Source organism: Pinus tabuliformis, chromosome 5_2 (assembly GCF_031772625.1).
Source record: "Pinus tabuliformis cultivar Carrire ecotype Pingquan chromosome 5_2, CPIR1, whole genome shotgun sequence".
Classification (NCBI taxonomy): domain Eukaryota; kingdom Viridiplantae; phylum Streptophyta; class Pinopsida; order Pinales; family Pinaceae; genus Pinus; species Pinus tabuliformis.
The window spans coordinates 315,407,892-315,421,299 of NC_142306.1; positions in this window are offsets into that span (position 1 = coordinate 315,407,892).

Sequence of the window (13,408 nt, forward strand, 5' to 3'; positions counted from 1 at the left end):
CAAAGCTGGTACGATGGGTTACGGTGATGGCCCGGCATCCTGACGAGGGCGCGGCAGTTGTTCGATTTTCTGATAGTTACTTTCACTGGTTGGAGGACCAGGTTTTCTCGATCCAGGACTTTCCATATGCTGGAGTAGATTTTCGACATGATCCGGACATGGTTCTTCCACAGGGAGAACAATGGGATGACAGAGGTACTTTATTTTTCACAAGTTTTCAAATTATGTATTTTTTTTGTTTTTTATATATATCGTCTCAAAACTGACAGTAAAATTTTCAAAATGCAGATGTTGGTCCACAGCGTCCAGCCAACCTCCGGCCTTTTGAGAGGAGACATCCAGCTGCACCGGTACCGACCCCACAGGACGCGGCTGCAGAAGTACTAGCTGAGTTGGAGCATGATCTAGAGCGTCTGACGGCAGATATGCCTGAGACTACTATGGATGACATTCCTATAAGGCTTCAGCGCTTTGTAGTCGCAGTCCCTGGACCGTTTAGGAGATTTTTGTGTAAGGTAGCCCGTGCAGTGGTGTCGTATAGGGAGCACCACCAGTGATTGGCTAGTCACTTTGTAGACACATGTGACATTTTTGACTTTTTGTACTCTATCATTTTTGCCGATCATAAGGTGTTTTTCAACCTATGATCGAAGACGATGTATATTTTTTTGACACACTCCTATCTATATATATATCACTATTACCGGCTTATCTTGTTTAACATGTATGATGAAATGTTTTTAAATTTACTTGCATGATTATCGTAAATGTCTGTCCAACACTTGAGAAGCAATTGCATCTGCTAATGTATTTAAGGACCTTGGAATATGCTGATATTCAATGTAATCAAATTCACGTTCCAAGAGACGCACTCTCAAAAACAACCTTAATAACACAGGATTTCTAATGGCATAAACTCTATTAAGCTGTAATACAACAAGTTCAGAATCTAACCTCACTATCAAACGTCGAATTCCAAATGAAATAGATTCGGATAATAATTCAACCACTGCACTGTATTCTGCAATGTTATTCGTTGTTTGACCGAGGCTTACCCCATGCATAGAAACTAACTCGTCAGAGGGTGAATAGATAACCCAAGCTGCGGAAGAGATATTCCGTGTACTACGACAAGCACCATCAGCAAATCCAATGTATGTTTGGAGAGGCGTCGACATCTGTAATATCAAGAGTAAAACCAAGATAAGCCAGAATAACGACGAAAAACACACTCACTAAGCTAAGCACACTGACTAACTAACAATCATACTAGCTAGAAAGAAAACCTAACCTAACTAAAAATTCTCCATACCCACCATTTAAGCATAATACCTCTTTAGGTAAAGTCCATTTCTGGGTTTACCCAAAGAGTCCCCATCAAAATCTACCAGCTCATAAGCCCCTTTTGCTAGCTTTCGCTTTACAATATAGGGTCCATGCCACATAGGAACGAATTTTCCAGCACCTAGCTTATCGTTAGCTTGATCATATAAAAGCACTAGGTCTCCCTCCGAAAAACTTCGAGGGGTCACATTTCTATCATACTGAGCTTTCATTCGCTTCGCGTGAGTCTCGATTGCCAATGCAGCGTCACGTCGAGTCTCATCTAATTTAGCTAAGTACAATAAACGTTTCTTCTCTTCGGAAGTAGCTGGGAGTAATTCGACAGCCATTTGAAGTGATGGGATTTCACATTCAATGGGTAACACTGCTTCCAAGCCATAAACTAGCTGGAAAGGAGTGAACCCTGTTGAGGTTTTCACTGAGGTTCGGTATGCCCATAGCGCCGAAAATAACATGTTGTGCCAATTCGACCGATGAATACCAATGGTTCGTCGGATCATGATAACCAGAACTTTGTTGATAGACTCAACCAAACCGTTGGCTTGCGGATAATAAGGAGTAGAGCTGTCGTGGCGCAAACCAAGCTGGCTTGTAAGTTCAGTCATCATGGTGTTTCGAAAATGGCTCCCATGGTCAGTAATGATTGCTTGTGGGACACCAAACCTAGTTATTATATGATTGAATATGAAAACTGCAGCTGTTTTGCCGCTTGCGTCGAATGTAGGCATCGCCTCGGCCCATTTAGTGAAATAATCAACCGCGAGGATGATATACGCATGCCCCCCGGCCGAGTGAGGGTTACAAGTAAGAAAGTCGATACCCCATTTGGCGAATGGACCAACGGCAATTATAGGGTGGAGAGGAGCAGGTGGTGCGCGCATCTTTCGATCAATGATACAATCTTTAAACATAGATGGCCAGAAGTAACCAGCGCGCAACACCTTCTGAGCTGTGGCATACCCAGACATATGACCGCCACATGCTCCAGAGTGACAGTCATTCAAAACTCTCTCAGCCTCTTCGTGAGTTAGACAACGTCGAAAAACTAAGTCTGCCCCCCGGCGATAAAGTGTATCTCCAATAATTTTGTATGGCTGGGATTGAAACCGAATTTTTCGACGTTCCGCCTTTGAAGCTTCAGGCCGAAAGGTTTGGGTTTGGAGATAGATGATTATATCCCCGTACCACGGATCTACAGTACTGATAAGAAACAAAGATTCGTCCGCAATGGACTCTTCTGCCACAGTCTCTGTGTCAGTACTCGGGAAATCACACATCAATTCCGCAAAAACTAAGGATTTCTTAGACTTGGACTTCTCGAACTCCAAGTCGAACTCTTGCAGGATAAGATCCATTTAGAGTACTTGCCCCCTAGCAGTTGTTTTGTCAAAATATAAATCATAGGGTTGCAATCCGAAATAACTGTAGTTTTACGGAGAAGAATGTAGTGACGAAAACGCTGGACAGCTTGAACGGCTGCCAGGGCCAATTTCTCCACATGCGAATATTTTAGCTCAGTGGGATTTAAGGTCCTACTAAGATAATATATCACATGCTCTGCTCCGAATTCATCTTCTTGAACTAACACCATTCCAATGGTGGAATGCGAAGCTGCGAGGTATAAGAAGTAGTCCTGGTTGTAGTTGGGAGGATGCAACAACGGTGCATGGGTCAACGCGTGTTTAAGTGCATCAAAAGATTGTTGAGCAATCTCGTCCCAAAAGAATTGTGCGTTCTGTTTCAACAACCTTGTAAAACCTTTAGTGACCTCGGCGTAGTTTGGGATGAATCGGCGTAAAAAGTTCGCTTTCCCTTGCAAACTTTGGAGTTGGCGCAAACTCGAAGGAGGAGGCAATTTGATGATAGCCTCGACTTTCGAGGGATCGACGCGAATGCCGGCTTTTGAAACAACAAATCCCAGCAATCGACCTGTTTCTATACAGAAAACACACTTGTGGGGATTCAAACGAATTCGATAATGCCTACACCTCATAAAGATTGCTCGTAGGTGGACAAGGTGATCAGCTCGATGTAAAGAATGAGCAGGCAAATCATCGAGATACGGTTGCACAATGTGCTTGATGTCGTGAAATGCATAAGACATCGCCCGTTGAAAAGTGGCCCCGGCATTCTTAAGCCCAAAAGGTAATTTGCAATAAGCAAATGTCCCCCATGGACAAATGAATGTCGTTTTTGGTTGGTCGGCAGGTAGAATATTGATTTGATTATAGCCCGAAAAACCATCCATAAAGGAAAACATTTCACTTCCGGCACAATCATCAATAATTTGATCGATATAAGGCGTAGGATAGTTGTCTTTTGGACAAGCTCGATTTATATCCCTATAGTCGATACAGATTCTTATTGTTCCTTGTTTCTTGTTGACCGGAACAATATTCGATACCCAATCCGTTAACGGGATCGGATAAATGAAACCTGCTTTCAACAGCTTTTCGACTTCTGCTTTAATCGCAGCCGCTTTTCGAGGGTGAATCTGACGCAACCGTTGCCGGACGGGTTTAGCATCCGGGTAGGTCTTTATTTCATGAACAACAATGGCAGGATCGATTCCCGGCATTTCCTCGTAAGACCAGGCAAACACATCGCGGAATTCTTGGAATAGGGCCTTGTAAGTTTGGATTTCTTCTTCTGTACATGCGGCACCTATATGAATGTTCTCCTCAATTCCGGGCTTCACTGAAATATCAATGGGAATAGTACGAGAAATATTCCCTAAATTCAACTCTGAATCAGAATGTTTCGTTGGATCCTGAGCGTCTTTGACATATTCAGCGGTAAAGATAGATGAAAAATCATTTTCAAATGCATCATCCTTAGGTAAAAACGAAGATCTGTGATGGAGATCCTCCCATGGTAGATCGTCTACACTTAGGATTTCGCGAAGTTGTTCGTCAGATGACACGACTTCGGGAAACGCTATCCGTTCTAAGGGTGAGGTGAAAAGTGACTCTTCACTGACCACATTCATTTGGTCGACCTTGGTCGAATGAAAGTCGGTAAAAGACATGAGAGCTTCATAAGCAATTTCATATGGACTCAAGGGCATAGCATTACCGAATGAGTCTATCTCAGAGTCAGATGGGACAAACCAAGGATCATCATAAATAATGTTTTCTGATGTAATCATATGAATTGTTGCAAACGAAGGTTCTACGCTGAGTGGAGGGAGAGGAAAAGTTCCCAGTAAACCGGAATCCTTAACTAAACCTACACCAACGTCCCTATAAGGGATTGTCGTCTTACCGACATGCTGGATACTCTCTGAAGAGGCTGGGTCGGATGAAAAGTATGTCAGCTGATCAATAGTCACGATCTTACCGTTATGTGGAAATTTAATTACTCTGAAGACCGATGAAACGACCGCTGTCATAGCATATGACCAACTTCGACCCAAAAGAAGGTTGTAGTCTAGAGGGGCATCAACCACTTCCACATCCAGACTAACGGTTTTACCTTCTACCCCTATAGGCAATTCCTGTAGAATACCAAACGGACGGAACCCACGGCCATCAAAGGCCTTAAGGATGGTGGGGGATTGGTTCAACGAAGGAGAACCAAGGGATCTCCAACATTGAATCGACATAATACACGTAGAAGCTCCCTCATCAATCACAGTCCTATGAATAGGCCTGTTTTTGACTATCACTGGAATTTGGAAAGCCATTTGATGGGGGAGACGCGGCGTACTATTTTCTAGATCGAAGATCATTAGATTCGGATCCTGAACATCAACAGCTCCTATAGCCGACAAAAGCAATTTTCGTTGTGCTGGACATGATTGCAGCACTTCTAACGCCGACATTGCTGAGGGTGAAACAGCTAAGTCCTCAACAATGTTGTAATTCTGGGCTGCTCTCGCATGTGGATTGAAAGCAGACCTTCGAAGTACACCCTTGGCGGGCGGTTTAATTACTAAGTCTGGGTTAGGTTTCTCGATCTGTAGTGGATCGGAACCAGGAGCTGAGGTTGATGGATTAGAATGAGAAGATTCTGCTTCCTTACCATCAACAGGATTCTTACTACCATAATCTTGCGATCGAGTCGCAATCCTCACATGAGACATCATCAAAATGGGTTCTTCACTGGCATTCGAGGAAGAACCTATCATCTTATTCTCCTGCTCCGGAAATGGATTTTTTAATACAGCAGGAGTGGGAGAACCTTTGACTATTTTCACTACCTCGGCCCGATGAGGGCAATCTCTCGTAAAATGATCCTCTTCACAAATAAGACAAGGATATCGAGGTTTGCGCTTTTCGTCATTAGTTTCCGACTTTTCTGTTTTCTCCTTCGGAGCCTTGTCTGCTTTAGCCTTCTTCTTTCCGCCGTTTTTTGATTTGGCCGTAGATGACTCTACAGCGTGAATATCGGCGGTAAGTTCAGGAGAAGACTCTCCTGTCGGGGAATTGGGCAAAGTGATAATAGGAGTAGTTGAAGCCTTGGAAGACTTCTTCTTGCTCTTTGTATTCACGATGCCAATCATACCATCAGCGGCATGAGATCCCGAAGGAGCAGCAGCGATTTGATTCGACTTTGGAAGATCCAGAATCTTCTCGTGTAATGTACCCGACTGAGTGTAAACTAAGTCAAGGTATTGCGCCTGAGCAATGACTTGCTCCTCAGTAACTACTCCGGCCTTAGCTACATCTTCAGTAATCCTTGGTAATAATGATTTAACAAACCATTCAGCTAAGATTTGGTCTGGGATAAAAACTTTCACTAGCCTTCTTCGACGTCTCCACTCATGAATGTGATCAGAAATATACGTGGAGGTTGATTGTTTTAGTGAAGTTAATAACTCCGTACCGTTATCGTATCTGACCGGTAACTGAAAGTGAGTTAAGAACGAGGTAGCTAACTGGCTAAAATTGTAAAAAGAGGCCCGTGGTAACTCAATGTACCACTTGGCCGCGAGACCAATGAGTGTACGCTGGAAAAGACGTAGGCGGATCGAATCATCCGAGATAGAATTTGAAGCACACCAGAGGTGGTAAGTCATCACGTGATTGGACGGATCCTCTCCAGACTTACCTTCGAACTTGGGTATATCGCTGGGCAACTTATTTGGCATTGGCGGCCAGAACAAAATATATTGAATTGGATCGTTCGTTAGGCGCGTCAAGTCTGGTAAATCCAAAGTTGCAATAAACGGTAACTGCCGGTTAGGATCTCTAAAACTTTGGGTCACAATACCGGCCCCAGGAGGAGGATATCCAGGATAACTAGGAACAGGAGTTGCATTTGGGATATTATATCCTCCTGGAAAACCAGGATTAACCGGACCGTACTGGGGTTGCTGAGGTTGTTGATAAGTGTACCCAGGATACGGTTGATACTGGTAAACCGGTTGTTGGACAACTTGCCCAGGTTGATACTGTCCCTGGTACGGAGGTTGAACAAATTGAGGTTGAGTAGTGACAACCGTACTTATACCAGGTTGGCCTACAGGCATCTAGACCGTGGTTTGAATCGTAGATCCGGACAACGGTACAGATGTCTGAGGAGTGGTTACAGAGACAGTAGAAACCGGAGCCGTCGATACTCCAGAAGTAAGTATGGTAGATGTGGTGGTAGTTGCAGCAGCCGTTTGAGATGGAGTACTAGGTGCAATTGGCGGCTGAGTGACTACCGAAGTTACAGAGGTTTGAACACTTGACTGGACAGGTTGCGGTTGCTGGGGTTGACCAGAAACTACAGGTTGTCTGGCTTGAGGTACCGACTGCATACTTGGCTGCAACATCTGTTGACCCTGTGAAGGATCCCACACTAACATTCCAGTGTATTGACCGATAACAGGTTGAGGATACTGAGATCCATAGCCGGATTGAGGATAGGATTGATAATTGTAAGGTGCAGTTCCCATACCTTGACCATACGATTGACCTTGAGGTGGTTGATAACCTTGATTTGAGTATTGACCTTGAGGTTGATAACCTTGAGGTAAATACGGATACTGGGGTTGCCCTTGACCTTGAGGTTGGTACCCTTGACGTTGATACCCTTGGGGTTGATACCCTTGGGGTTGCCATCCTTGAGGTTGCCATCCTTGAGGTTGATATTGATACTGAGGTTGACCTTGGGGTACATATTGAGGTTGGGGTTGACCTTGAGGTATGTATTGCCCCATAGGAGTGTACTGACCTTGAGGTTGCCCCCCAGACACGAATGAAGTACCTTGAGGTTGCCCCCCAGGCATTAACGGAGGCTGCCCCCCAGGCGGTAATTGGCCACCTTGAGGTTGGGAAACGGGAACTGAACCTGACATCATGTAAATGTCTCCTACACCCAATGGTATATTACCACTGTTTCCAACTAATAACCCATGATCAACGGGTTGAGGAGATGCTCCCGCAAAGGTACCAAAAAGAGATTGATACCCAGTAGGAACAGAAGGACCGCCATGTAAAAAAGATTCAGGACTTTGTGTAAACACGGACGACTGACCAGACATATTTACAGGAGTATGAATACCTCTAGGTGGAAAAGGAGTACGAGGTGTAGAAAAACCTAGCCCAAAGTTGTCTAGATAATTGGTTAACGAAAGGTACCAAGTAGTACTTCTAGGAGGACTGTAAAAGATAGATTCACGCTCCCTTAGATCAAGGGTAATTTGATCTTCAGGATCAGAGACGCCTATTTCTTCCTCTGGAACAAGTTCTTCAATAGCAATCAAACCAACAGGAAGATTTTCGGTGATAATTCTTTCTATTCTCGGTGAATCAGGAACACTAGGAGTCGGAGTAATAGGTTCGGATATTTCTGGTTCTTTGCCTGTATCACTAGCAGACGAAAAACTACCAACAAGCTCAGAAACTGTAACAGCTTCGGGATTATAACCTGTCTCTAAACTTTGGTAATCTGGATGGACCACCAAGGAAGATTCTCCTTCTTCAGGTGAACCTACTCTACTGCCACTAGGAGGAGTTACAAGGACCTTTAAACCTTCTAAATTACTGGACTCGTCTTGAGGAGGTTCACCCTTAAGTCTGCGGGATCTTCTCAACAATTCGGCCACAGAAACAACTTCAGGAGACTGGCCCCGCAGTCTACGGGACTGTCTCGGTAATTCCGCCACAGCTAAAAACTTTTAACTACTACACACGAAAACAAAATAAAATTTCAAATCAAACCACCTAAAGTCTCTAAAGAACCAAAAAAATTTGAATCACACGCCTAAAGAATCTAGGGTGTCAAACCAAACACAAACAGTAGTCTTCCGGACCAAAAGCGCTAGTTGGTGATGAAGCCCAACCTCGCTGGATTCTGTACAGAAATGGCGGGTGGAACAGTTACCCCGGCAACCTGCTTAATGAATAGACTGGACCAAGTTCCTCCACTTTAACCGTCTCGAGTGAAGTGAACCCCCCAGAAAATCCAAGTGAGTATAACCGACGTCTGCTCCAGGTACAGTGGGACCTTCCCTCCACCGTCACCTCGGTAGAATCCTAAAGATAATGGTCACTAAGGTTACCAACCGCAACAAATGCACCTGGGGGAACAGTCTAAACTTCGACAGCACGCAAGGGCAGAGTAGCAAGCTCAATCCCCTTGCCGGCTCCTTGACAATAATCCAAGGTTTACCGACAAGTGACCCCTGGCTCCTCGACAATGGTTAATCCGAGGTTTACCGTTTGTAATACGTGCGTGTCTGGCGTCGTTCCCAACGAGGGGGGAATGATCCCCTCACTGGTTCGGACACGAGCTCATGCTTCTCCTTTAAGAGGAGCTTTCCCAGAGTACAAATGAGACAATTGGATTTAATCTATCACAAGATAAGCTACTTGTTTGGTTTTGTTGTCTTGGAGAGTTAATTACTCACCTACTCCAAGACACTAGCCTGATCTAAATTGGTGCTTCAGAGCCCTAGTAAATAAAAGTTACTATTTCAATTTTACTTTAAGCGTTACTTTTATGGTTGTTCTTTAAAGTCAAAAGGTAGTGGAAGTGAAACCAATGGTGTGTAGACTCGACTCCAACCACTACAAAGATGCACCTAAGATGATTTACGCTACTTTCCTTTTTCAATGAAATTCTTAACTAAGAGAGTTGAGAGAATGCAAATTTTAGAGAAAACAACTTCCTTAGAAAAGACAATCAAAGAAACAATTCTCTTTTTCTTTTCAAGCACACACACATGACCACTCTTTACTTGCACGAAAAACTCTTTTTCTTTCAAAACTTTCAAAGCTACTTGAAACAAGACTTTTAAAGAAGATGTTTTTGTATTTTTCTTTTAATAAAGCAAATAAATCTAATTTAACAAAAATCAATCTTAACAACTATTAAAATCTACGAAAATTCATTCACAAGCAAACTAAAAGGTAAATTTACTCTAAGCAAACTTAACGAGGCCAAAACCTACAAGGATGTTTCTAGGTTGTTTTTCTTGACCAAAATCAAATCAAGGACCAGCTATTGCAGAATCAAGAGCTGATCAAAACAAAACTCGAATCTTTTTGTTCTTTTTGTAAAATGGAATTCAAGACTTAATCAACAAGCACTTTGAAATTTGACCAAAGAGACAACTCAACAGGTTGGTTGCTCACACGGGTAGACTTATGACAGATCCGACTCTCAAGAAGGTTGACCAAACCAGGAGATCTAAGGCTTGACAACTTCCACCATTAAAGTCACTACAGGATCTACTCAAAAATCAAACCCTAGGCTTAAATTTCAATGAAATCCACTAAAACACTTAATGCTATGAAAACAAGTTCAGGTGAAGATTCGTGGCAAGGGACTAATGAATCTGGGCAGAAAAAACTAAGAAAAAACAAAATCTAAGAGCAAAAATGCAAAAAATGGAATTTTCTCAAATTTTGGCAGGGGACGCAGGCAACCCGTTAGCACAGGTGCGGGCCCGCTCTGTGCACTAGCAAAAGTGCATCCAGGGACGCACTGTGCAGCACTCAGAGGGTGCGTCCTACTGAAAAACTCAAGAAAAAGCAAAATAAAACTAATCCTAAGCTAACCCACCCAGAGACAGAATCACAGAGCCAAAACCAGAAAAATAAACCAATTTTCTCAAAGCAAAGTTCACACAAAAGAAAAGACTCTTCTCATCAATGGATTCCCCAGCGGAGTCGCCAATTTGTCACACGGAATCAGTCAAGAGTGCGGACACAACCGACCTTCCTAGAAGTCTAAGACATTCTAATGACAAACAAAACAAACTGGAGCTATCCTTCTCTAAACATGCATTATGATATGAGAAATCAAGTGTTTCGTTCTTACCTTTGTCCAAACGCTGTTGTAGAAGTCCAAGCTTTGTTGATCTGGATGAGCTCCTCCTTTTCTCCAAAACCTGCAATCACCAACAGTCAAACAATTAAATAGCACCTGATTATAACATAAAACAAAGCATATTCAACATATAGACCAAGGAGTACATGAAATAACCCATAAACAACAAGTTATTGAGAAGAATGGACCAATTTGCATTAAAGGTAATCAAAAGGAACCATTACAACCTGAGCCTTGGTGTTGTGCAAGCTCCTTCCAGGGTCCACAAGAGTCTTCCTCTACTTTGACAAAGCTCACCCACTTCCAAATAGAACAAGCAAAGATGGCAATCTCTCCTCACAAGCTTCTAAATGGGAGTCCTAATTCCTGCAGCATTTACCCTTAGAAAATGTATAGTTTCAACCTCTCCTCCTTCTGGCCCAATGCCTGTATTTATAGTACTCAAGAGGAGGTTAATCAGGTCCACCATCAATGGGATAATCCCTTCTTTGGGTGGGATAGCTCCCTTATTGATGGGATAAGTTCCTCTTTGATAGGAGTGCATGAACCATCTGGAGGCGCCCAATACACGTCGAACAACCTTCTAGAATGCTCTAGAAATGACCACAAGTAACTTTTTAAAGATGAAACTTGCGCATTCTAACCTTTACAGGGGGACGCACCTGTCCCTTTACATACAGAGCGTCTTTGGACGCAGCTTTTGTGAACGTTGGGAGCGTCCCCGCAGGTAAGGTTGAGAGAACCTGCGTCCCCAGAGATAAATACATTTATACAAGACTTTCTCTCTTTTTTGGAGTTTGACATGGAGAGCAGAGGCATAAGACTTGCCTAAGAGGGTAGCATGAATGTTGATTGAGCCATACTAACTGTAAATAGTCATGGTGACATTTTTTAGTGTAACAATACGGCTACCCATTACTTGCAAAGATTTAGTGCTCAAATCCTTGGTAAACTTGTTGGAATTTCGGTTGTTGATATTGCACCAACCATGGTTGTGAGACCATGTGTTGTTGTCCAATACTGGCTGTTTAACCAAGATGAGGGGTAATGGTACCCGTTTGAGCCTGGGTCACTCCAGTTAAGGAGCCACTAATCGAGGATTGTGGTGCCATCGTAGAGACAAGGGGCTATTGGATTGCGACCTGAGAAACTTGAGGTTGGCATACAATAGGTAACGCTTGTACTTGCGACACCGTCACAATAGCCGGTGTAGTGGGGATATTTGACATAGGCAGACTTTGTTGCATTGAGTATACAACTCTTGGTTGTTGAGGCAGTATTGGCATCCAACCACTGGATGTAATTCCAGCATAACCTAAATTCTGTTGCGAACTCTCGTATGTTTGACCTCCCGAAGGAGACAATGAAAGGGCATATTGCCCCCCATATGGCAGTAATCCGGTGCTTAAGGGAATGATTTTCCTTTGAGGACCGAACTGCCCAAATTGACACTGTGAAGGATCAATTTGCTGAGACTCAACATAAGAGATTCCAGATATTATTCTGGATGAACAAATGGCACAGACCATACTGTCGAAACAGTACCTTAATGGATTGCATCCAGCGATTGAGAGCTAGTTGCGACAGACGGTACGCTGGCGAACATTGTTGGAGTGGCAGCAGGAAGTTCTGCCGCTGCTGTGTCAGATGACACAGTCCTAGATGTCGACAGTTGTTCAGACATATCTAGTCTATCCAAAAGATTTCCTAGCGATTCTATAGGAACTTCCGATAACGGTAGACTAATTTCCGACGAAGAAGGATATAGGGTGATCCCAACTCCAAAATGTGATGGAGTACTAAATGGGGGATCCTCCACAATCTCTTCTATAGCAATCAATCTAGGTGGAAGAGGTAGACCATTAGGTCCGTAAAATATTTCCAATGCTGAAGAAGGTATAGATTCTACAGCAACAGAAGTTTTGGGAATAACACCTTCCAAATCAGCTGTAGATGAAGCCGGTTCAGGTATAGAAGTGTTTATCCTCACACTAGGATCAATTCTATTGTCCTCTAGTGGCTACGGAACTTCTTCTGTAAAGGCAGGGGTACCAGAAATGTTTGGAGTAACCAGAGTCTCCGAGGGTGTCAGAACACTTGTTCCAACTAGACCAGGGGACTTTTTGAGCCGATTAAACGAGTTCGCTTTGTCCGGAATAGTTTTGATTCTGGAGACAAAGACGTTTGACTCGTAAGTCTCCGCAAACGACAGGGTTTCAATTGACTTTCTTCCACGATTGCGGATTACTCGATCAACTAAAAAGAAAGGGGAAAATGTTTCCGAATTAAATGAATTTTAGACGCTTTGACACAACTTGTTTTTTCAACTTTTAAGAGTCGAGAAAAAACAAAAGATGACTCTAGTTTCCTTCGATTTTTAATGAGCCTGAGGTGACAAGTGCTCAGATGGACCTTTTCCTTTAAGGAGTCTGAAAAGGAATGAAAGAGACTACTCTGGAAATCTAGACAGAGCGATTACCAAACCAATCACAAAACTACAGAATACTTTTTACGATACGGTAGTAAATCTTCCCGAATGCTGTGTTCAGTGCATTGCGATCGATAGGGCGGCAGACACGCCTTCCTATGGATAAAGGATATAGCCTATTGTGGTCTTCCAATATATACTCGACGGTACGTGGGAGCAAAAGTCCGTACTGGCACTTGTCGTCTCAAAGAGGAGGAATCACTCAACCAACAATGAAAGTGAGAGTTACCAGGCTTTACGATGCCGGAATATGTCTCTAGCCTAGACTTCTAGATGTTGTGTGTTAGGTTCCAAATCGTTTTTAGGTTCATT